General features: G+C 38.2%; 1 protein-coding gene across 3 annotated transcripts in view; it reads left to right on the top strand.

Moving 5' to 3' along the window:
* Positions 1 to 26,743, top strand: part of elfn2a (extracellular leucine-rich repeat and fibronectin type III domain containing 2a) — a 290,230-nt gene that overhangs the window by 190,741 nt on the left and 72,746 nt on the right. For all 3 annotated transcript variants that reach the window (XM_055010276.1, XM_055010277.1, XM_055010278.1), the window contains one exon: positions 9,402 to 9,449. The gene's annotated coding sequence lies outside the window, so the exon portion shown is untranslated. The remainder of the gene's footprint in view (positions 1 to 9,401; positions 9,450 to 26,743) is intronic.

Here is a 26,743-nt window from a genome sequence, read left to right as displayed (position 1 = left end):
TGCCCTGAGGGAAATACACCGCTGGATTCCCCTCTAGACAGCGGCGGTGATTAATGTTTGTGAGCTGAACTGGTGTGTGTGTGACTGTGATCATCCCAGTGTGTGTGTGTGTGTGTGTGTGTGTGTGTGTGTGTGTGTAGGTGTGTAGGTGTGTAGGTGTGTGTATGTGTGTGTGTGTGTGTGTGTGTGTGTGTGTGTGTGTACACTGTGGGAGGCGTAACGGGTAGTGACTTACACATGAACCAGACAGCTAAAGCGGTGGCTTCCTTCAAAAAAGCATCTTTTTGTTCCCACCTGCATCCATTAAACCACCTTGTGGCTCCATCAGATCTCGAGCTTCGACATCTTCCCGTTACTCCTGTCATCTCTCTTCTTCTCAGCCACTTCTTTCTCCCTCTTCTGCCCCCATTTCTTTCCTTCATTGACCCATGAATGATGCCATGTGCGCTGCTCTCTTGTGGTCTACCCCTCTTGCCTGCTCTCATTGATTCAAGCTTTAAACTTTCACTCTCACTCACTTACCCAGGAGGTGAAGTTGAATTACAGTCATTACCTCGCTGTTTCTCTGGACACTCACTCACTCTGTACCTGCCTGAGCTTTCGACCTCTCTGCTTGCTCTTAGGAGCCTCCAGGACCCGACTGTTCTAGTCTAGCACTCTCATTGTTAGCTTGGAGCTTCTTGTTGCCGTTACCAGCACCGCCCATGCAGCCGACTCATCACTCAGCATGTCTGCCCCATCGTGTCCTCAGGGTGAATCTGCTTGAGGGAGAGTTGTTTGCGAGCTGCTGTTGCTATGCAACTAAAACCTGTTGTTTAAATTTGAAGAACATTTTCTCATCATCTAATTTTGATGCCCTCGCTCCTTTAATGGGCTGAATTGAAGATCCCACAGCACAACAGGAAAGCAATTTATGTCTTTTGTTGTATCTGTTGAAATGCTCTATACTTCAGGTTTATTTTTATGAGGTTAAATTTGTGTTGGAAATGTCTGTGATGTATTTTACATGTTTGCAGTGCTTAAATAAAATGATCTCTCCAGTTGTACCTTAAGGTGGAAAGAAAATATAAAACTTTGTATCCACCCACAAATAATCTTTTAATGCGCAGCAGAGACAGGCACTAGTTGTTTATTGTTGTACCTCCTCTTATTTGACATTTTCCTCATAATCCCACTGAACCATCTACATAGTATGTATAGTGTGTGACTTTTGATGGATGGATTGCTTTGGTTGATGTCTACACTGCTTCTCAGAAGAACAATATGAAATTACACAGTAAGTATACAATGGCCTGTTATAAGAAATACCAAGGTACTGTTTTTGTCAGCCGTTGTCTTTGCTTACTTTCTTTAAGAAATGAAATGAAGAAGGTAACATGTGAATAGGACTCATTATATCTGAATAGATCTAATAAAACCAAACAAATGAGCAACTAGAAAAGCACTGAGAGAGTGCAGTCCTCTGCCAAGGCTGCTCAGTTGACGTATCATTTCCAACGGATGAAGTCTTTAATAAAAAATGACCTTGTGCTGAGCACAGACATGTGTTATGCATGTGCATGTTATGTATGGATACCGAATTGCATGTAAATGACTCTTATAAAGGTCTGTTGATCAGTTCATCACTTCTGGCGAGCCTTTGTTTTGCTAGTGTTAAAATAACTGTTCCTTCGAGGCTTTTATTTTGAAGGCACATTTTTAATGCTACTGGCTTTTATTTTGTCACCATTCCAGAGGCACAGGAAGTGTTTATCTAAGAAGTGGTTTCTTAACATGACAGAGATGCTTCTGAAAAGTCCAAAAATTCCCGTAAAGATGAAAGAAAACGGATCCAGCTGCTGCTGTCTAGCAAAGGATGTGTCTAAACTTAGAAGCAGCTGGAATGGAGACAAGCTCTGATGGTGTTTCCTGAAGAAAGGAGGGAAGGACAGAAAGGTGGATTTGTGTTCAAAATAAGGCTGACGGCTGAACGTAAATAAAGGCTTTGTGAAGCATCAGGAGCTTCACCATTGTCTGGCTGGAGTTTGCTACATACAGATTTACAGACAAATGTACGCCGATCGTCACATAACTACCGTTCCTTGGTGGAGTAATAGAAAGTATTTTGTCAGTTTGTTAGTGGGTCACATTGCTGGAAGAAGTCCTGACCAGAATCCCAATGCATAATAAGATAATCCTTTATTACTTCCCCCGTCAGGGGAAATTTCCAGACATGTAGATTTGGATAAATAATCAGCTTCATCAGATCAGCTTCTTTAAAGAGACCCCTTGTCTGTTTCTGAAAAAACAGAAATGCAACATCTCAATATTCTTATCGTGTGTGTGGGTGTGTGTGGGTGTGTGTGGGTGTGTGAGTTTGTGTGTGTTTACGCGTGTGTGTGTTTGCGTGGTGATGGCTCGGTGAAGGAAGAAACAAACCCATCGCTCTGTGGGGGTTCAGTAGTTTATGAGTTTGACGCAGTTTTCTGCTGGCATCTGTGTGACGCTTGGCTCTGTGGGACATATTCTATAGCCGACTTTAAACTTCTTTCGCTTGTTTACAGTGAACAGTGGTTTAGGTTGGCTTCTTTTTTTAGCAAACACTCTGGAAGACACTCTGAAGTGAACAAAACACAGAGACATAGGAGAGCAAGCATTTCATGAAATGTGCATTAACTCCGAAACATAGATCACATATTGCTGAACAACAGTTTAAATCATTTGCATTAAAACTCAGAGTAAAATTTATTTGTTTATTCCTCAGAAGCAACCTCTCTTGTTCATGAGAGTCTGTTTTTTGTGCTGTTAAACCACAGATCTTTTGTGTGCCGGTAGCATCATCACAGGTTTCATCTGCTGAAATCATTCCTTCTGTCCATCGTGGATGGATAACTGATGAGGAGATCCTCCCAAGTTCCAACCTTTAATAACCAAATTCCCTTTTTGTGGTTCCTGAGTGGTGGTGAGCCAAACTCTATACCCCTCTTTTACTTTGCAAGTTTCCCACTGAGTCTGATTTACACTCCTGAATCCACTGATTTGTACGAGATAAATGCTGGTATGCATTTTTACACAGCTGCTGCTTATGTCCTCCACCACTTACACTAAAAGCATTTTACTGTGGGAGCTTTTAATGGTCAGTAAAAATATCAGAAATTATTGCAGCAGGACAAAACTGCCTCAATGCAAGTATGAGCACATGTGGATTGTACAGTTGTTTTTTGCACAGTTTTACAGCACAGGCTCTGTCTTGTACTGTTACATCCCACATTAGTTTTCTTTTAACCAAAACTAGGTTTTCCTAAATTTAGGACAACTGGTTTGAATGTTGTGGCTGATTGGGGCAAGTTTAGTGGAAGGCACTGAACTGCAGACTATATTGTCACTCAACCAGGAACTTGTTTATGAAAATCTCAGTTTAACTTGATCCAAAATCCTATAATAAGCAGTTTAGATGTGATTTGAAGTAAACATGTGTAAAATAGCTTTCTGAAGATACTGACGGACTGCATCCCATTTCCCTTCATGTTATGTACCATTTAAAGTACATGTTTCGCAAATCAGTTGCAACCCTTTAATCAATCATATCTGTCAAAACAACGTTAAAAATGCATCTAATTTTTGCATTTCATGCCAAGCTGATGATAAATAACGGGATAAACTGTTCTTGTCAAATTAACTCAAAGCTGAAATCTGAAAACACGTCATGGATTTACATAATTACAGTCCATGAGAGCTGAAAGACAATGTGGTTCATGCACAAGGATTTATTGGAGTTCTGTCCAAATCAAGGGGGAAAGCATCTCGATCTACAAATGGGTGGAATTCAATAGACTTAGCAGATAGAGGGTGTGGAATTAAATGTTTAAATGACTTGGAACAGATGAACTGACTGTGAAGAACTCAACATAATATGTAGCCCGCAAGACATAATGCTATACAAACTCCTCAATCCCCAGGTGCACTAAAGGAGCATTTATTAAGGAATCATACTGCTCAGGTGTCCTTCTGTACTTCAAACTCAATTACATCAGTTCTATTTTAAATCTTTATTTGTGGTTTGATTTAGTTCTTGTTCCTCTCTGATTTTTCCTCCATATTTGATTTTTTTTTTTTGTCATCCTGACTTCTGTTAGTTTGTTGTTACTGAGGTCTTCATAAATTCACATTATGCTTTTCGTTTTCAGTGTCATCTCTCTTTTTTTTTCTCCTCACTTTAAATGAGCACAGAGATAAACTCTAAACTCAGCAGAGGTCCCTCAGTTGTCCTTTTCAAAGACTTTGGAGGGGGAAGAACATCTTTGAGGCATGTCAGCTAACTCCAGTATAACCCACTTTTGGAGGTGTCATTTTTAAATTTTTTTTATTTATTTGTTAGATGGGAAAAAAAATACTTCAAAATGTTTGGTGGCTGAAATTCCTTGAGTGGTGGTGTGTGAAGGAGCAATAGGGCATCCATTGGACTGTAGATAACAGGCTATGATCTAAAGCATCACCCAGGATGAGCTACTCCACACCTCAGCTACAGTCCGTCTCAGTTGTTTCCTCTCCTGCTAAGAAAATTCTCTTTGTGCCTCCATTAGCTGGAAGCTACTTCAGAATAGTGTTGCCACATTTCGTTGTGTGTATCCGTTCAGCACAGAGGTTAGATACAGCAGACTGCAAGAGCCGAATGTGGGAATGTGGGAAAGTTATTGTGTGTGGTGTTATGCTTCTGTTCCTATGGCAGGTGTTTAGGAGGAGCCTTTGGAAAACAACTTTCACTTATTGCAGTTCTTTTTTTTTCATCCTCCACAGATTCACACTGACAACACAGAAATAATGGATGACACTAATGTTTAATTTTTATTTAAGAACTTTAAGTAAGAATGCATGCTGGATTGAGGAGGATTTCACTTGATTCTGATTCAGTCCACTTATATTTCTTCAACATAATTCATTGCATGTAATAAAAATATTAGACTTATGTGTGTCTCTTAGGAGACGGTGTAATTATTTAACCACTATAATGAAATTCAAACAAAATAATCAGTGTTAAATCCCTGCTGTGTCAACTTGTGAAAACAACAGGTGGTCTAATAATTATTTCCAAAGCTGTATTAATACAGCTTTAAACTGGTAATATTGCACTTTCCTCATGTTGGGGATCATCAGACAGACTTTCATATGATCATAAATAAAAACTCACTATAATGAAATAATCATAATAAAAGCAGCAGTAATGTGGTGTTTCATTAGACCCACTTCTGTCTCCTAAATACCCAAATCTTTGATAGTCTCTGTTTGTAATGCCGTCTGTAAAGCTGTCCTCTCTGTCCCAAGCCTCTCTCATGATATAAACACAGCCATGTGTACGAGCTTCAAATCCACAAGACCTGTTAACATTAACGCGTCACTTCACACTATCTTTGAACCCCCTGTCTCCTGAGTCATTGTCTTCTGTTCCTCGTGTTGTGCAACTATCTCCAACTCCCACCGAGGACTTTGTTCCTGACTGGACTCCCTCACCTGGAAGCCCTGTGACTGTTTGAAGACTCTGGACCCTAAAACCCTGGAAGCAAAATGCCTGTCAGACCACTAGAATTACAATATGCTAAAGGTTATTGTGACATCATTTAAAAAAAACAATCTAGCTTTAACTTGTAGGCTGAGATAAGTTTATGCTTTTATCAGGGTTATTTATTTTTCAACATTTGGAAAGCTTCCTCCAGAACAAAACAGATATTCTACTGCTGTTGACGGATAAACTGTCCTTTAGATGTGAAATGAGTGGATTTAATTACATCACAGTCTCTTTCTTACTTTGACCAAAGCATTTCAACAGCCTAACCATCACTAACCAGGTTTGTTATGTCTGCTAGCACCCAAACATGGAGGTTACTAAAATATATAAACATAGGCTAATGGGTAAAAGTAGCCGTTCATCAACCGTAATTTTAGTTTCACTTTCAGAGCACAGAACAGCAGGATTTAGTTATTGTAGTGCTGAAAACAAACTCTGTCTGACTTTATGCTCACTGTTTCTCTGACTGTTTGTTGGTGTTAATTGCAGATGAAATACTTCAACTGTTTTCTTCACTAAACGATTAAAATCACACAGTAAAAGTACTGTCAAATTCCTGTGTTAGTGTTACACTCAAAAGTGACGAGTGAACCAGGTTTTATCAGCACAATGTTCTGACATTTACTTCATGTCTGTTCAACATGGAGCTTTTATTTCTGATGTAATGTTTGACAGTTTAATGAAACACATGGCAGAATGTTTTATTTTATGAGTAAAACCTGTGACACTGTTCACAGTGCTGTGATCATCTCATCAGCACATTACTGTCTATTTAAATGTTTAATTCATGTACATTATGTGTGAGAAAATGAAGCAATCTTTATTGTGTACATAATTCGTCTTCTTTTTTCTCTTGAAAAAACAAAACTGTCAAAAAGTACCCATAAGAATACAGTTAAAGTACCGGACGGATAAGCAGTATTGGTAAAAGTAGGAGTACCGTTAAAATCTTAATGACAACCATCCCTATCAGCCAATATAAGCAGTAGTTGTGCAGTTAGTACAGTTGTTAGGTCTGAAAAACAACTGTGTGCGTGTGTGTGTGCGTGTGTGTGCGTGCGTGTGCGTCCTCCCCATTCACCTCCATTCATCTTGTGTTTCTCCAAGTCACCAGCATGTCGACTTCACATCTAAGTCCAGTGAAGAGAAATGAAGTCAGCATTTACTTCCACTTACTTTACCTGATGAATGATCTGATGGATTGTTGATTGATGGCTGATCACTGATTCCAAAGTGGACTCATTCCTTCCCAACATCCTTCACTGATAACATGTTCTGTTCCAAGGCAACATATATGCGATTATTAGAGTAACTAAAACCCCAACATGGAGCAAAAATCCTCAAAATACAGACACCAAAAATGTCTCTTGCAATCCTTATGTATCTATTTTGTCGTTTTGTGTCTCATTTTTGTAATATTTTGCCTTGTTTTTGTCATTTTGTGTTTTGCTTTATTCGTTGTTTTGTGTGTCATTTTTGTCCTTTTGTTTTTTGTCTCGCTTGTGTTGTCTTTTTTTTGTCATTTTTTTGTTTTTTTATCATTTTTTTGTCTCATTTGTGTCATTTGTGTCATGTTTTGTCTTGTTTTTAGTCATTTTTGGTCGCTTTCTAACTTTTTTAAATCAAATTTTTTGTCTGTGTTTTGTTTTGTTTCATGTAGTTTGCTCATTTTTGTCATTTTGTTTCTCACTTTTGTCATTTTGTGTCTCATTTTGCTAATATTTTGTTTTACTTTTGTTGTTTTTTGTCTGACTTTAGTTGTTTTGATGATAAAGTAAAATACTGTATCGTTCAGTTCCAGATACCTGTGACTTAATGTTGTGTTCCTTTGTAGACACTCTGTGATTTGGAAGTTGTAATGTGGAAATGATTAACTGAGGCTCAATATTGTTGAAATTGAACTTATTTTTCTTCAAAAATTTCAGGATGTTCATAATGTTTTGTAAAAAGATAATTCCATAAATGTGAACATTTCCAGAATGTACTTTTTGGTACTAAAACAAAGGAAACATTTGGAGTTGTGGTTATTTATAGGTTATTATGCTGTGATTTTACTGGTCCGGCCTACTGGAGAACTGAACTAAAATGAGTTTGACACTTGTGATCTAACTCATGTTTGACTTTCTGGTACTTTTATTTTTTTGACTGAAACAAAGATTTAAAGCTCTTTTGGAAGCAGTGATCTGTCATTTGATGTGATGTGTGCCCCTCGTCAAAACATATAAGAGCCTTGAGTTTCCCAAAAATATAAGTAATATGGTATTTTGACGTAAGCATTACTTACAGCTCTAATGATGAATTTATTAACAGGACAGACAGTTATGTGGTAACGTAATAACTGCACCATGTTTTGTTTTATTTTTTTTTAAGAAACGAGCCTATGTTAAGGAAGTTCTTTAAAAAATGTTAGAATAAAATGCTAGTGCTGCTCATATTAGCTTTAGACCACAATCTGTCATAGCTATTATTCAGTGTCTTCTTCTGGATGCTGTTTTGGAAGCTGCCAACTCCAACAACTATATGCTTTAGAATTTATAATTAGGTTAATTCCATTATAATGAGTCAATGTTATGTTCTAATTCAAGTGATTCTGTTAGACATCTTAACTTTCTCAGTGATTTGAATCTGTGATGTTGATGTTTAATTTCTGCTGCTGGAGTTCACTTTCACTTCTGAGTAGTCATACACTGTCCCTTTGGACACATGCTGTACTGCAATATGTGGTTAGTGTCATAAAGGGTGTGTTTTAACTCAAACTATGATCATTTCCACACATTACCCAAGAAAAAGAAAGTCATAAAATAAAACTGAATTAAGTGAAAACTTAGTAGCCACGATTCTCCGTCTCCTAGGGAAACATCTTGTGCTAAAACCACCTCCAGCCTCCTTATGAAGCGCTTTTAACCTGCCTCTTGAACACAAGTGGCTTTGACACAATGGCAGTATTTAACACACTGGGGATGGTAATGGGTTGACTGCACAGCATCCAAGTGTAGAGATTTTTTCTTTCTTTCTTTTTTTCTTTTTTTGTAAACAAGCTATGGTCTGAAAAGACTAAACTAACTAAAATTGACCATTAGTGTTGTGGCCATTTCCTCCCACCAAGGGGTTTCCAATTCACTGGAGTTGAAGCAGCACCAGGATCAGCACCCTGGACAGCGGTCGTGACACTTTGATGCAGCTAACCTCTCCCATCAGCAAGCTTCACCCCAAAACAAAGCTCACGCCTTTAGCCCCATCATCCTTCCTTTTCCCAAATAATGAACAGTACAGGAGGACAAGTGAAGTGTTTCTAGGCTTTTTTTTTTTTTTTGCCCTCTTGCTCTGTGTCACACTGATCCCATTACATTGATTCATACCCGGGAGTTGCTCATTGCTGCAGCAGCCTCATACTGAGCACTCAGATGGTGCTTGTTTAGGAAAGTAACACAGCTCCTCAGCATGCCTCTAAGTGGTCCTTACCCCATATCTGCATTTGTCTAACCACTCTGCTACCCCAGTCCGTCATTTCTTTCATCTTACATTAATGTGCTCTTGATAATGAAAAGCATCAGTCTGTTTTTTGTTTTTTGTTTTTTTTCTAAATGTCACAGGGTTCACGTATGAGCTGAATCTGTGATGTGAAAATCTTGATTGTGGCTTTCTGCTTTGTTCCTCCATGTAAAGCCTGCCCAGCTGCTTCATTTTGCACTTGGCTCTCTTTGATGTAGACAAATGCACCAATCAGGAATACTCCCTTCTAACTTTCTTACACCCTTCGCTGTGTGTCAGGCAGGGACCTGTCCCTTCTTTGGTGAATGAAACTCCAGCCGTATTCAGCTTGTTTATTTATTTTTCTCTCCTTTTCTGTTTATTTCAGGCTTTCAGCACTAGCAACTGGCAGATGATCTAAGAACATCAAATCAAGGTAATTATTCTCATTGTTTTCCGCTCTGTAGCTGATGCATGATGATGACACACACCTGCACTACACACACACACACAAGCACACGCACACACACACACACTTGTGCACCATAAAGGACATATTTTACCATCTATAGAAAGAGTTTTAGTTCGAACAGACACTATTTTTCCATGATGCACATACTGGTACTGGTACAGAGGGAACTTTATTCAGGTGGGTAAAGTGACCGTGCTGCAGACTTTGAGATCAGCAGGTCAGTGCTGATGGTAGCCAGAGACTTTGTCTTTGTCACCATGTCCTTGACCAAAACACATGGGGCTGCAGCTGCTCAGAGGGCAGCGATTCTACAGGCTGTTGGTGACATTAATAATGGGCTTGTGAGAGTTATTACTAAAGGCAGAAAAATGCAGCTTTGCACCTTTTGTTCACATTTACAGTTGTTAGATGTTGCAAAGAACTGCAGGGCACAAAAATCGCATTACATGTATGTGGACACCAGAGGTGGATTAGACGATTTCCACTGTTTATCTCACAGGTTTTAATTATTTCACAAACACAGTCGGGGAAACATAAAAACAACACACTTGAATTATAAATACATTATTTGGTTTTGACAGAATATACAAATATTCAACCTTTTATTGTTATTGCTCTTTTCGTGTGTGAGTATGTGTAGGAATGTAAACACTGTACATAATTTTCCTTGAGGTAACTGGCAATTCCTGACAAAACACTTATTATATATAACCAACTGAAATTTTTTTTCCTTCCCTGAGGCAGAGGCTTTCTATTACTTGGGGAAGAAAAAAAACACATTAATTACAACATTTTTTGAAATAACTCTTCCATATGTCCTTCATTTCTAAAGTATTTCAGTGCCTTTGACAAGCCTTGGGTTTTATCTGTGGCACTAAATAGTAGACAGTTATTGTCTGTGTGGCCAGCTGGTTATTCATTTTGCAAATAGTGGAGTTCTCTTGGCTATAATATGAATTTTAATATTAACGGATGAGTCAACTGGTGGAAAATGTACCGCTCTTGTATTTAAATAATGAATAGAAAGAGATGTAAGTTTCAGAAGTGGCCCTGACCATGTTCTGCAAATATCACAGAATCTGCATGCTTCACTGCTGCCACATGATTTAGTGCTTTAAACAAGCGCAGTTCTTTTCTTCTACAATCTTAGTGCTTATGTGATAAGTGAGTCCCCACAACAAACCATATGAATGTAGGACCAAATTAAGACTGCACTCTAATTACGATGTAGATTAGCATTAGAAAAGCTTGAGATCTTTGAGCCCACTGAAATGCAGACAGTGTTTCTGTCCTTTCAATCAGGGAAAAATGACTGTTGTGAAACAAATTTAATGAAATATTAGATATTCCAATGGCCGCATCACCCTCAGGTATACATACACTGTAGTGTTTGTGTACACGTGTCAGAGAAACATTGGAGGTGAGTGGGCAGGTAGAGCGCCTGCAGTCTGTTTATCTGTAAGAGTTGATTGTAAGAAACTAATTAAACTCACACAAAGAATGAAATTCTCAGTAGGGAAAAGCACACAAACCTAATGATGAGATGTATGTTGTGTAACTGAAAAACTCATACTGTAGAACAATGTCAAATAATAGAGACCAGAAACTAGAGTCTCCTCTGTCACAAGTCTTTAGAGACATCTGTAATACACACTGTATTTCCAAAAGAACCTTGAAAAGTGATGCTAAAACAACAATTATACGTTTTGGTGGTTAGTTATATCCATTGGCTAGAGGTGGTTTTACTTCCAGCTAATTATATGGAGATGTTTGTTCTCAAGCCTTTGATTTTAATGCATCAGGTGTCCTTTTGAGCCTATAGATAGACTCTATAATATACCTCTGTTGAACTCCCTCAGTGTCTAAAATACATGCCATTCGACAGTAATGAAATGTTCTCTGTTGGTGTTGTCACATTTATTACTTTTCAGGCAGCAAATCATATTTTAGATGGGTATAGTGGTGATGGTGGTATTAAAGAAAACAGAGAAGGTTGGTGCAGATGAGAGAAGCTGCTCTCTAACATGTGGTTATCATTGTGAAAGGGTCAATTGCAACCGAAACTATGATCCTTAACGAAACCTAACCAAATAGTTTAGCTGAATCTGGCCAAAAAAAAAAAAAAAAAAGTCACTAAAAACCTGACTGATTAGTAAACTATGGACAGCAGTTCCACATGGGACACACACCCCAGTATCCTTCCTGAAGGTCGTGTGTTTTATTTATGCTACCACCTGAACCACCATCTCTGTATAGCCTTGGTTTTACATGCCCCTGTGGAAACCACCGATGTGAAATTGTTTTTGTTCTACCACTTTTCTAGTCTGTGGGAGTTGAACTCAGTTGTTGTCCATCCGGATGTCCATCACATTCTCATGAACACGGTACATTTTGAGGGCCTGAAGGGATTTGAGGATGAACTGATTAGAATTCAGTGGTCAAAGGTCATTGACAAAACCTATTTTTTGTCCTCAAGATACAACTAAAGATTTAACTTACAGTACGGTCCATAAATATTTGGACTTTGACACAATTTTCAGTATTTGTGCTCTGTTCACCGTTGCAATGGATTTTAAATGAAACAGTCAAGATGTGCTTTAAGTGCAGAATTTCAGCTTTAATTTGAGGGCTTTTACATCCAAATCAGGTGATCGGTGTAGGAATTATAATGCATTTTATATGTGCCCTCCACCTTTTTAAGGGACCAAAAGTAATTGGACAAACTAGTAGAATCATGAATCAAATCGCCACTTTTAATATTCGGTTGCAAATCCTTTACAGTCAATGACTGCCTGAAGTCTGGAACCCACAGACATCACCAGGTGATGCTCTGCCAGGCCCCTGCTGCTGCTGTCTTCACTTCCTGCTTGTTCTTGGGGCCTTTTCCCTTCAGTTTTTTCTTCAGCAAGTAAAATGCATGCTCAGTTGGATTCAATGTCCAAATATTTATGGAGCTGACTCTTTTGTTCATTACATAGTTCTACACAAATGTCTAGTGGGAGCCACAGCACTGATGTTTGTCAGGTAAAAGGTAAACATGTCTCCTGTGATTATTTTGCTTTTCATTTAGGTCAGAATATCACATTGTCCAATATTTTTAGTACCCTTAGCAGGCAACATTAATTAAAACTCTACTTTGTATTTAGGGTTAAACAACAAATGTTAGCATGCTAACATAAATTAAAATGTATATGACAGGAGTGCATAAATGACTGTACAAATTTTTTTTGCAGTCCATTGATATTGACAAATTACATGCTGATGGTGCTGCTAAGCAATTATGTTTCTGCAGAATTTTATAGCAATCCCTCAAGCAGTTGCTGTGATTTTCCACTCTAGACCAAAGTGGTGGACTGACTGACATGAATAGCCAAAAGAAAGACATCTGAGATAATGTGAACAATGACAGCTCAGAAAGCTGAACTGACAAATTTTTCCAGGCAAGTTAAATAAAAATAAATTAAATGAAAGGACCAAGTCTGCACTGGTCTCTGTATTTGATTGACAAATGATCATTGGGGAGTTAAGCACAATGTTGCCAAAATGAAAGAAGCGAGAATCACAGATTACCACTTTAAATGTCAAAAGCAGAAAGGGGCAAATTAAGTGTAATGACCCTCTGGCCTGCCAATAATAGATATGTAGCGTTTTAGAATGTGTCTCTTTATACATTGATCTCTGTAATTTTCTTTCCCCTTGAAGCAGTGACAGCATTCGTCACCTGAGCTGACAGGCCTTCTGTTGTGTCACATTCTCTGTGGTGACAGATCTGTGGTTCGGCCCTCAGTGTGTTGCTCCCAGTAGGCGGCAGAGTACCATTGATCTGCAGCTATTGAGCGTCGATTGCACTAATTAGTGTAGGTTTGAAGCCATCCGCACTGAAAAGGACAGTGAGGGAGAGACACGGAGAGAAGGAAAGCTTTCAACCATTAACCAGCAGTGTCCGATCAGATATTCATAAATGAGAAGAGATGAGAAGAGCCCATGTGTATGTTCGTTTAGTACATACAGACCTAAATACACCTTTTTGATGTTTTCTGGCATCAGGGCATCATCTAGACACTGACATCTGATCCAGGGATCTGTACATTTTCATCTGGTATTAACAGGATTTCTTGTTATCTGATCTCAAATGTAAAATAGTGAGGAGAGGTTGGCTAAGTCGGCGACAACCACGGTGCATCTTACATGGACATTTTTCCTTCTATTGCTGACTTAACATTTTTACTGCCACCTGTAGACATTGTTTTACTTGATTTGAGAGTGAATGTTTTTCCTTTAGAATGTGGTCATGCTGTACAGATTTACTCCTGTCTCAGATCCAGTAACACTGCAGGTCTGATCCCAATTCTAATGCATTCTGCATGCATTTACATCATGCATTACAGTGTATTTTCTTTTATCTAGATAAATGATCTGAACACAGATAGCACGTTGATACCAGTTGTAAGCGAGCAATGAGCTTTTTGGGAAGTGCTAAGAATAACTGCCGAGTGGACGGGCTCAGCACAAAAGACTTGTAAAAATGGCATCATGGCAGCATTTTTGGCCAGTTGCAAATTTCACCACCAGCTGGGCAATAACTAATTTGTCAAACTGACAAGCGTTACATAATCAAAAACGTCTTACAGAATTGTAAGTGAACCAAGTGAGAAGACATGGCCAAGCAATTTTATTTATATATTGCATTTCATTACATTTAAACTCAATTTGCTTTTCTTCGGTCAAGACAAAAATAGGAAAACATAGATATAAATACAAGATACATAAATATGAGAAGATTAACATGAATAAGATCACGGACCCGATTCAATAAAGCGCAAACACATGTTCATGAAATATTCCCTACAACAATAGAAAAGCAGGGTTAAATGTGGACTTAACATCGAAGATTTGTGGGGTTTTTTTTTGGGTGAAATGAATACTAATAATCATCATAATTATTTTTATTTCCTCACAAGGACCCATGTTTCATAAGAAATGCACGACAAATACAACTTTTAACTATAATTCTGCATGTAGTGTTGTCTGCTAGTGTTAACAATTCGAGAGCAATAAACAACACATTTATAAGCTCTCATAGCTCCAATTCACAACCGCGAATGATGATTGATGCTAAGAAAATGTAAGCTGGATGTCACACTTAACGAATTTAATTCCATCAGGTTGTTGAGCAGCTGAATTCACTCAATTCCATAATGTAGTTTTACACTGTAGCAGTACACCCACAAGTAAACACATAGTACTTTTAAATATTCATGCAAACAGATGTGCAGAAATACATGGAAGCATTCACCCTGGTTACACATACAAACACACTCCTCCTTTAGAGGTGTGACAGGTCAGCAAGATCTGAGCGAGTTAAGAAGAGAGAGACAAAGGAAAAAAAAGGAGAGAAAAAATGGAGGAGCAACCTTGGACAGAGGGAGAGACAGGAAGAGAGAGAGGGAGGGCGATTTTCTTGTCGAGCTGCCATCATCCTGCCAAGGCAACTCGGAAAATTGCTTTGTCTATATTTAGCAACAAAAGATCGCTCGAACCTAATGCACACACACATACACACACACACTCCTCGGCAGAGAAGTGATGTGCAGTAGATCCATGATCAAAACAGCGTGGTCAGCTGTATCTGCACACACGCACGCACACACACACACACACACACACACACACACACACACACACACACACACACACACACACACTGGTGGTGGCTGGTTGTTGACAGTTAGGGTCTGAAGTGGATTGTGCTCATTAGGTGGGGTTGCAGATTGGCTTCTATTTATAGCCAGCAGCAGGCTCAGCAGTAGCAGCAGCAGCATGGAGGTGTTTGAAGTAGCACAGGTCTCCAGTGGGCCGTGCTAACGAGATGCATCCGGAGCTGATCGCTCTCCAAGCGGTGGGAGTTCGACTCTGAAAGTTAGCCTGGTGTGGGTTAGTGTGATTCAGGCCAGTTATTTACAGCACGTATTATTATTTTGTTAGGATCCCATGACAAACCATATATTTACATATACATTGATCAGCCAAAGCATGATGCCCACTGACAGGTGAAGTGAAGAACATCGATCATCTTGTCGTATTGCAACATTCTGAGCCTCTTGAAAGTTCGGCATTTATGTCACCACTGGCTCCTCCTCCTCCTAATACGGATTTTGACACTATTTCAGCTGACAGTCATAAGCGTCTGAGCCGCCATGAGTCCACAATATTTAGACAAGGAGCAATAAATCTTAAATATTGGTGAACAGATCCAGTGAGGTATGGATAGTGGCTTATTGTTGGACTTAAAAGTGGTTGGAAAGTTTTCAGAGAGTGTAACCACTGTAAAAAATAAAATAAATTACAAAATTGCAAAAATCCAGCAGTAAGAACACCAGAAAGTGATGTTAAAATGGACATGATGTATTTTTTTAATTATTGTTAACATGTAATTCAACACTTTTTTCAGTATTTTTTTAAAATGTATTATCAGTAATCTAACAAAACATTTGTAAAATAGCAGTTAAAACTGACTAACGATTTTTCAGTTTTTAATAGTGAATTTCAATGCAAGCAGCTGTAAAATAATGACAGTGGAATTTTACAATCAAACACTGTGAAATAAACAGATTACTATTTGTAAAAATACTGATTTTTGATGTGGACACTGTTTACAGTTTTGGCTCTTTGTTAGTTTTTTTTTAACATGGAAATTATTCCATTTTGTTGTGACTTTTGTAGTTATTATCTGTAATTTAACCAAACAGGGAAAATTTGTAAAATAATGGCAAATTGTTCAATATCTTAGAATTAAAAACATCACAGGCCAACTGGGTTTTTGGTTTTTAAGACTTCATGAAGAGTAAGTAAACTAACAAGAATCTCTGTGTAGAAAAAGACTGAAAAGATGGAAGCTTGGATTGGTGTTTTCAAGACATAGCAACCGTGACCTTAAATGAAGCACAAACAAACAAACAAGAATGCTGCTGTGCAATTCAATCACACTACTGACAGAAACAACCAGGAGCAGCACCTGGTCATGACAGAATACACTCCTAAGCTATTAAAAGCCTTTAGGCTATATTAAAAACACAGGAAGGGCCACTGGTTACGCATCAAGTTCTTTCAATTCACACGAGTTCAGAGTTTAATAGGAACATAGCAAGAAATATTTGATCTCTATCCTACAATATGTTCATTGAAATTCCTGGAATTACCCATGTATCTACGCTACTGTTCAAAAGTTTCTGGTCACCCAGACAATTTCCTGTTCTCCATGAAAACTCCAACTTTTATCCATGTGCTAACATAACTGCACAAAGGTTTTCTAATCATCAATGAACCTTTCAACACCATTAGCTAACACAATGTAGCATTAGAACACAGGAGTGATGGTTGCTGGAAATGTTCCTCTGTACCCCTATGGAGATATTCCATTAAAAATCAGCTGTTTCCAGCTACAATAGTCATTTACCACATTAACAATGTCTACACTGGATTTATCATTCATTTAGTGTTATCTTCATTGAAAAAAATGCCTTTCTTTCAAAAATAAGGACATTTCTAAATGACCCCAATCTTTTGAATGATAGTATATATCCTCATAAAACTATTTACACAGTATTTCCATTAAAATTTTATCCAATATATTTTACACTTTCGTAAGCCATCAGAACACACGCATGGACGCACGCATGGACGCACACACACACACTCACACACACACACACACACACACACACACACACACACACACACACACACACACACAGACACTCACAGACAAGACTGCAACCCAAACTTCTGAACAGGAAACAGACAGAACCCCAGAACAACATCCTGAACATCTGCATTGGGATTTTATTCCTACATTGGCTCAGTTTTCCATTTCGCCCCCTGGAGCCTGTGTTTGGCTTTAATGCCTGCCAGTCACCACGGCCTCGGGCTAGATACTATTTTTAAGATAGACTGCTGCTCAGGATGAGTGACACGTGTTGGTTGAGAAGCGTTGAGCAGGCGCTTGAATGCACAACTCAGGGAGATGAATGTGGGACTATCAAAGCAGGGTGCCGCTGACTCAAGGTGAAAAGTTGAGCTCTTGGAAAACATTGTAACAGCTGCCAAAGCATACAGGAGAGAAACAGAAAAATAAAAGCATAAAAGGTTCGTGAAGTATCACAATAGAGGGTGTGAATAGTGCATCCTCAAATAATGTTGTGTAAATCGGTGCACATTATAAATCCACAACTCTTATTCAACTCATAGAAAAGATTTGGCATCACCAATTTGGAGCTTCTTTTTTTTTTTTTAACATGAAGCCCTTGAAATATTAAGAAAAAGATTTAATATCACCCTCTACAATACTCACAACTGATGGTACTTAACCCTCCTGTTGTCTTCATTTACGGGCACCAAAAAATATTGTTTCCTTGTCTGAAAAAAATCCAAAATTTCAGCAAAAAAATTCCACAAATTTCTGAAAATTTGCAAAACCTTCAGGAAGAAAATTCCAATAATTCCTTAAAAGTTTCTCTTAAAAGTTTTATTTAAAAAAAAAATCTCCCAAATTTGGAAAGAAAATTCTTGTAAATATTTTCAAAAAATTTGTAAAAATCTTCCAAAAAGATCCTAAAAATATCTAAAGTGATTCCAAATATATCAGTAAAACTTAACAATAATATAATAATAATATTTTCTTTAAGAACATTCACAAAAAAATCAACCAAAATCCTGTGAAATTTGCTGGATTTTGTCCCACAGGACAACATGAAGGTTAAGGGGAAGAATCACATTGTCCAACAGCAGTCTTCCGCCGCTTCTTTTGTTTGATTAAAGACCTTTAAAAAATAAATAAAATTTACTAATATCTAACTCTTAAAAACTGATGATACATCAACATCAGTCAGTCACTGAGCAACTTACAGATGCACTACAAGCGATTTTTGATATCTGGAAAAAAAATGTAAATAAAAGTCTCCAAACTACTCCAAAGTGTTGTACAGGACACACTTCACCCAGCACAAACGTCACACAGTGGGATTTATAGATATTGTACACTGAATACTACAGCAGACTGCACTGAGGTTACATTGTTCTCCCCAACTAATCAAAAATTTTGGAAAAACGTTACACTTAAACTGTCACATTTTGGTCCACAGCATCCCAGTTATCCCATCTTTATATCGTCTAGGAAACACATCTTTTATTGACCTGGAATCATAAACAACCCACTTTGATCACTTCGATAACTGCCTAGAAAACATTCGTACGCTACAGGAATATGGGGACTACAAATGTTTTCAGAGTACGGTGTTATAAAAAGGCAAATTGCAGCACCAAACAAATTGGATTCATTCGTTCACCTCATCTTTTCTGAATCACACCTACCTACTTGTACATGCTGCAGCTGCTGTACATCTTTAACGGCACCACAAATATTCCATCTGCAACAGAGCCTCTCTGTATTTGAATTGGTAGCTGGGGGTGAAGGTGCATCCTCCAGAGGTTGTTGTTGAGCGCTGGGGGAGCTGCTGGAGCTCAGGCCTCTTGGCGGTGCTTGAGTGGCTTCCTGTGGCCGCTTGGTGCTGCCTGGTGGGTGGGGGTGCAGACATGCCAACATCTAGTTTGCAGGCTAAAGCAGAGCTGATTCCAGCCTCCCCGGGGCGCTAAGTAAAGTTCTGCTACGAGGGCCTCCTACCTAACCTGCCCTGTGAGTCATGTACACAACTCGCCAGCAACACGGTCACACTTGACACCCCAGCGCTCCCACTGCAATCCCAGCCATGTGTCGGTGTAAGAATAAGTAGAAACCAGCACTAAATATACTAATTCCATCAGCTGCATCAGACCCATTCCCAAGATTTCCTTTCAATTCACAAATAAAATAACTACTAAATCATAATTTAAACCGTGGCCTGGGTGAATACGTCATGGTTATTATTTACGGGGTATGTGTATCTATAGTCCTGCACGTCCTTTAAATTCAAAATTTAATCAGAACTCAGTGTCATTCCATTGCTTTCCATCTTACATAAGCTCAGAGTCTAGAGACAGCAAAACAGCAAGAATACTAACAACAAAATGTTTCAAGTTTTTTTCTGGGACATTTCAAAGTCTCTTGTGGACGCTTGGTAGCCACATGGGCCCCAAACAGGCACTTAGTTTGCTTTTGCATTGGGCCGGGTCAGTGCTATAGATTTTAAATGGAAAAAAAACAAAAACTAAACTATTAGCAGATTGATTACAATTAATTTTGTTAGTTCTTCATAGAGGATATGCAGGATTTTATTACTGAGGAAGGCTTGTTTTTACTGTTATCTAATAATTTTTTAGTTTTATTATTCTTTGATACTGCTATAATTTGTTTGTTGCTTTCTTATTGTCTCACTGACCTAAAAAGAATCCCAGAAACATTGTTGCATCTGGCATGTGGATGTGGGATACAGTATACACCACTATGCAATATCACTTGAATGTCAAAGGATTCCAAATGAAGTCAACTCTTAATAATTGCATTATTTTGAAGTTGAACAGTACAATATTTCCTCTCATGAACAACCAAAATTAAATACTTTGAAAAGACTATATAGAAAATACTGGCCCTGAAGTAAAAACCTGTGAATACTGCAGACAGTGTGCTACTTCTACAATCTAGCTCTGACACACAGATGTTAAACTCTGTATAGGGGCTGTCAGTGGAAAACAGAGTCACCTGAGAAGCACAAAGTACATCTGAATATCCATAACCTTTTTCTGTCTTCAGCACAAAACCACACAATTCTACTTTGCTAAAGAACATGACAGGAAGCCTGATGAATATTGGGAGCACATCCTGCTGTCAAGACAGAGTTCCTCAACTCAGATAAGGTCGAACATGTTTGACATGAGCCCGGCCAGGACTACCACAATGAACGCATAGTCCTGACAGTGAAGCACAGAGGTGGGAGTTTGTTGACTTGGGACTGTTGTGGAGATGACATTTATAGATGGCACCATTAATGGCCCTGGATATTCTAAAATACTCACTGACAAGATAACTCCCAGTCTGCAGAAGCTTGGCAGAAGAGGAATATTCCAGCACGATAATGATCCAATGCACGCTGCCACAGATAGTTTCTATAGAAAAACAAAGCAAAAACCATGACCTGGACAAGTATGTCATGTGCTACAATAAAATTGGACACCGTTGGGGTATTTTAAAGAGAAAGGTAGAGCAACACAACCTCTCCAGGAAAGAAAAGCTGAACAAAAGTCTAAGGAATGATAGAAGATCTTTCCAGACATTTGTTATCTTCCATGCTGGGGAATATTGAGTCTGTCATCTCAGTAATAAAACTGACTGTTACAACAAGTTCCTACTGTGTGGCATGTATTTTGTATGAAGTAATTAGATTCTGTTAGTTTTTCATTTGGCATAAGAGGAAAATATCAACAGTTTAGCTTCGAAGTAATGCAGTTTTTGTATGGTGATACAATTTCAAATTATGTAACAAGTTATTTAAGTGATATTGTGCAATTGTATGCTGTACACTTGAGTGGGCATTTGAGGGCACCGGGCCATGTTTGTTAAATATGAAGTTAATATAAACTCTAAATCCCTTTAGTATGTCCACACAGCAATATTTCATGTTACCATGTGTGATCTCCCAGTATGACAATCCTGCCCTTCTCACATTCTTGGCAGCAGGGTTTTGTCACCCACATTGCAGCTCATGTCGACATGTAGAAGTGTCAGGGCCCAGTGGTATAACCTGTTAACAAAAAACACCAACTGAACAAGCCACAGTAGTTGAAAGCTGTGAATCAGGCAAAAAAAAAAAAAAAAAAAACAGAGAAAGGCATTCATTTTAAGTATAACTGACACTTAGAAAAAGGTATGTAGAATGCAACCAAATACATAGATACTCATAATCTTGTCTAAATAATGACTTTCCATTGTTTTACATCCAGGGACTTAAAATATAGCAGTGCATTTCCTTATCTGTCAAAAACATAGTGCAACAAGACAAAACAAAAATATGAGTCAGCGTTTCTAATTCATCATTTGCAAGTGCTTTTTGTAAGTATGAGTCAGCGTACCTGTCTGGTGCAATGATTATCTATTCTATTCAATCCTCACCATCACCTGCCATCTTTTGACTGAATGTACCTTTTCATTCCCATCTTACTGAAGTAATTAGAAACCAACATTTATTCATGCCTTACTTCTTCTCATCACACAGCTGCTCTGAAGCGTTGTCACATGTATATCTGTAGCTGCAGCAACACCTAAAAAAAGAAGTATTTGTCACTGCATTGTTTGAATGTGTCCATTCACATATTCAAGTATCCACTGTGGCATTTCTTGGAAGGAACACCAAAAGTCATTCTATACTGGTGCTTGTGTTTTGTAAAGGAGAGAAAGTCCATGTAGACATTTTAAACTCTACATTCAGATAACATGGAATCCGAATTTTATAGTCATGTCAAGTCAACATTGATGCAAATACTGTAAAATCATCCACTTAATTTAATATTACAGTCAATGAAAAGTATGCAAAGTATGCTATTTTCAAGAAATCATCAAATGATTAAACAGTAACATAACATCTTTCATTTAAAAAAATTAATTTGCAATGATTATAAACATTTTAAAGAAATTCAATTTTAAATATTCCTTTGAAGGAAGAAATCCAGTAAAAAAATACCTTAGAAATATTTTTTCCATTTCTGAGGCTAGGTTAGTCAGTTTTTATGCACTGCTAAGCAACTTTTAGATATGATGCGACAATATTAATGCTAAACACTATCACATTTTGGTTGAAAAAACAAAAAAAAAATGAGTGGAGATTAGAAGAGGATTTATTTTTACTTATTAATTGGATTACTTAAAAGAAATGTGAAGTTGCAAATTATTGTTCAGGTTTCATGGAAGTTCAGCACAAATTTTAACCCAAGCCTGTAAAAAATTTAGTGACTGGTGAGGCTTTCACATGACACACACGACAAATCCATGGATCCAGACTATAAGCTGCATCACTGCCAGAATTTAATCAGGTGATCTTTGTGTCATTCTGACCTTCCCTGAAAATTTCATCCAAATCCATTGGTCCATTTTTTTAATAATATTGTGAGCAGACAGACGGACAGACAAACAGACGGACAGACAAACAGACGGACAGACAAACAGGTGGACAGACAAACAGACGGACAGACAAACAGACGGACAGACAAACAGACGGACAGACAAACAGACGGACAGACAAACAGACGGACAGACAAACAGACGGACAGACAAACAGACGGACAGACAAACAGACGGACAGACAAACAGACGGACAGACAAACAGACGGACAGACAAACAGATGGACAGACAAACAGGTGGACAGACAAACAGACGGACAGACAAACAGACGGACAGACAAACAGACGGACAGACAAACAGACGGACAGACAAACAGATGGACAGACAAACAGACGGACAGACAAACAGACGGACAGACAAACAGGTGGACAGACAAACAGGTGGACAGACAAACAGACGGACAGACAAACAGACGGACAGACAAACAGATGGACAGACAAACAGGCGGTCAGACTATGCTGATCATCACATAACTCCGCAGTTCCTTGGCAGAGTGAAAATTGAGAACAAAACAGTCTTTGTCACAGAGCTTTGTGATTTCACAAGGTCCCATGGACGAATAAGAATAAGAAAGTCCATGGCATGAACTTGAACGAGCAGCTTAACTGTCGTAGACTAACCCTTAGCATATTTAATAAACATTAAAAAATTACATTTCTCTAAAAGGTATAAAATCCCGAGAGGTGGCCTTGTGACTAATGGTGACTGCATGTCTACTACGGGATAATGGGCAAAAGCTTGTGTTTTGGTACTTTTAATTTGACCTCAACTAAACCACAGCTGTCTCTTGAGATCTGAAGTTTCACAGAAAGGCTGTTTAGTTCCTGACAACAGATGTCTGTGAGGTGTTGTAGGCAGCTGCCAACTCCTTCAGGTGTGCCTGGATGAATAAAAGAAGATGAAGAAGATGAAGGTCAGCTTTTTTTACCTGTGTCTTGTGAAAGCAGCACAGAGAACACTGCACCAATATTTGGGACAGTGCAAACTATATTAAAGCTAAAATATTCCACAAAATACATTATTCACTGTAAAAACAAAAAAGTACAAGAAGGTACATAAAACATTCTTTCCAAAGTAAAACAAGGGCACATGGATTATAAACTATTTGACATATATTCACATGAACACAAGTTGGTTTTGTTAAAATACTTACTGCTAACCAAAGGATAATAACTGTAATGAAAAAAATGAGGAATGTCTGCTTCTACAAATCCAAAAATGTAGCTTTGACCCTATATACTGCACTCTTCATCATTTAAATACCATAGCAATTTGATTTTACATCTGACAACAAGATTAGGAGTCTGCATCTCGATGATGCTGTAATCAGGTACTGCTGCGTTTTGAGCTAAATTTGAATCTCAGCATAATCATCTCATCATAATGGTGATAACATGGTGATATTTAGCAAGTATAATGTTTACCGTGTTTGCCAGCTTTGCTTTTCTGCATATTTGCTTATTAGCACCAAACACAAAATACAGCGGATATAAATGGGAATGTGGTTAGGTTTGCCAAAGTACTGGACAAGCTGATAAATACCATCACTAAATGTTATAAAATCAACACAACGCTTACCAGAGAAAACAAATGACACACATTTATGTTGCCCACAGAATGAACTGTACATTTTTTTGGCATTGTTGATATTTCACTGAAAGTCAAAAATGTCAACCTCACAGTGATCCAAGAGGAAAAGTCAGGAGATCAACACAGTCAGCAGGCCTCCTCCTGTGGGCGCCGTGAAATCACTAACGTCTGAAGAAAAATCAGCGACAATCCATCTAATAGACACAAAGATATTACAATCAGAAACAAAGAATTTGACCAACACTGATATCTCTCACAGCTATGCCTCTTTCTGCATACCAAGAGCTTTTTCTAATGGTGCAGTGATAGAACAAACAACTTCTGCAGCTTCCACAATCTTATAGGATTGTGCTTGTTATGTACTTCATTTTTAATTGAGTTAAGAAACAGTGTTGTCCAAACCAAATGTGGCATAAATAAAGAGGATGAATAGAATATTGTTTAACACGACACATGTTGACAATCCTTTAAAACTAGAAAATATTTCAAAATGATGCTTTTCTAAAACTCTGGGACTGTTGATAATGCTGATTTGACTTTCAGCACATACTTGCTTATGCAATAATAGGATCTAGTTTATCCTGATTAAGCACATTTTGAGGAGTTTTTTCATTGTGACTTAAGCCACTTTATGTTGCTGTCATTTATAGTGTAGCAATATTGTATTTATCCATTTTTCATTCTTGTATATAGTGTACATATTACTGTTATAATTATTATTACTACTGTACATATATTTAGTGCTGCTGAGAAAGATGCTGCTGCTATAACAATGGAAACTTCCCCTGGTGTGGAGAGCAATACAGGATTATCTGATCTTAAAGCTCAAGCTGGCAGGTCTTTGGAGCCAGAGGAGTTAACTGGTAAAGCCAGTGTTTCACTCCAATAACAGACTTACACCTAGCACTTTCAAAGTTCTTGAGCTTGAGTGCTCTTATTTTTGGGTTCATCATGAGGTCTGTCAGCATATCCTGGGTGAGGGCATATTGTATTCTCAGTGGTGTTTTATTAGAGTACTCTTATTCTAGCTGAAAATGAAAAAGAAAGGAGCTTTTTTTTTCAGCTTTGTCCTTTGGAACCAGGGGTATCTTGACGTCAGTTAGAACCAGGGCCCAGAAAAGGAACATTTGACATCTTAATCACCCTGAACTTGCAGTTTTGCACTTGTACAGCTCCCATTCTTTGCGACTCTTGTTTTCTATTCATCCTTTTGCTTCTTTTTTTAACCATCTTCCATCTATCTTCCAGTTTCATATTCTAAGTAATTCTTTGTACTTATTCTCTATACACATGTCCTCTCCACTCTCCTGTCTCACTCTTGAGTTGGCGTCAACATAAAGCATCCACAGTACAAACTCCAGATCTGATACAAAGCCAGAAACCAGATAAGAGTGTAGATTTTACAAGGTATTAAAGTTTTCCTCCGTGTCCTTCTACTGCACTAACCCTCTCCTCTCCTGGACTTGTTAATCCCTGCTCTCCCTCCAGGGCTGATAAGACATGGGATAGGAGAGGGGATAAGAGAGGATAAAGCTACAGCGCTGCACCACAGTCGCTCACTACATATAGAACAAGTGCACGAGATCAGACAGTTTTCTCTGAACCCTTAGATGTGAACAGAGAAAGAGCCAAAATCACCTCTCATTATTTTGATCTTCATTTTCCATAATCAACAAATAATTATTAAATCTGATAAATGAACATTAAGTCTACTATCTCTATATACTTTCATCTGTAATTAGTTGACATATGATTATACTGAAGTCTGAAAAAAGATACACACTTTTTAATTACAAATTATGTGCAATTCTCAGAATCTGCATATGGATAATGAAGCACGAACCAGCTTCAAGACCAAACACTATCATTTAGAGTCTGGATGATTTTAGTGGTTTTCTTTTGATGATGTTTGTTTAAAAAGAAAAATCCTTTCCACACTGTAACAAATGTGTTTTTTGAGAGCTTCTAAGAATTCATTTGTTTAGACCCCACATGTGAAGTTTTTATGTTGTTTTGTTTTGTTTTGTTTTTTCATTAATATGGCGTCAAATAGGAATTCATGGTATTTTTGTTTTCTCATTGAAACTGCAGTGGACTGATTACCGTCTTAAAAGCACATAGTCAGACGTTTGAGGTCTCATACGTAGCAAATCCAGGGATCCATCCGGTTTTCCTTGTCATGTGGCTGAATTACTCCAACATTCAAAACTGCCTTCGTTCTTTTACAGTGTTTGAGCAGAGCTGCAGCTGAGCCAGTCTGTTCAAGGTGGGAGGGGAGGATGGAGAGAAAGGCAGGGAATTTACCATTAATATAACACAGAAAGATTCTAAATATGGATTTTTGACACACAGAGATGCATTTTTAGAGGCCATATCAGTGAGTGGAGATAAATCTTTGAAAGTGAAGGAACATTTTATGACTAGGGCGGCACAGTGATGCGGTGGTTAGCACTGTCACCTCACAGCTGGAAGGTCCTGGGTTCGGATCCCGGCCTAAAGTCGTTCTATGTGGACTTTGCATGTTCTCCCTGTGCAACGTGGGCTCTCACCGGGGTCTCCGGC

The sequence above is a fragment of the Amphiprion ocellaris genome, chromosome 4 (assembly GCF_022539595.1).
Source record: "Amphiprion ocellaris isolate individual 3 ecotype Okinawa chromosome 4, ASM2253959v1, whole genome shotgun sequence".
NCBI classification, from domain to species: Eukaryota; Metazoa; Chordata; class Actinopteri; family Pomacentridae; genus Amphiprion; species Amphiprion ocellaris.
This window is presented reverse-complemented; position numbering and strand designations above follow the sequence as displayed.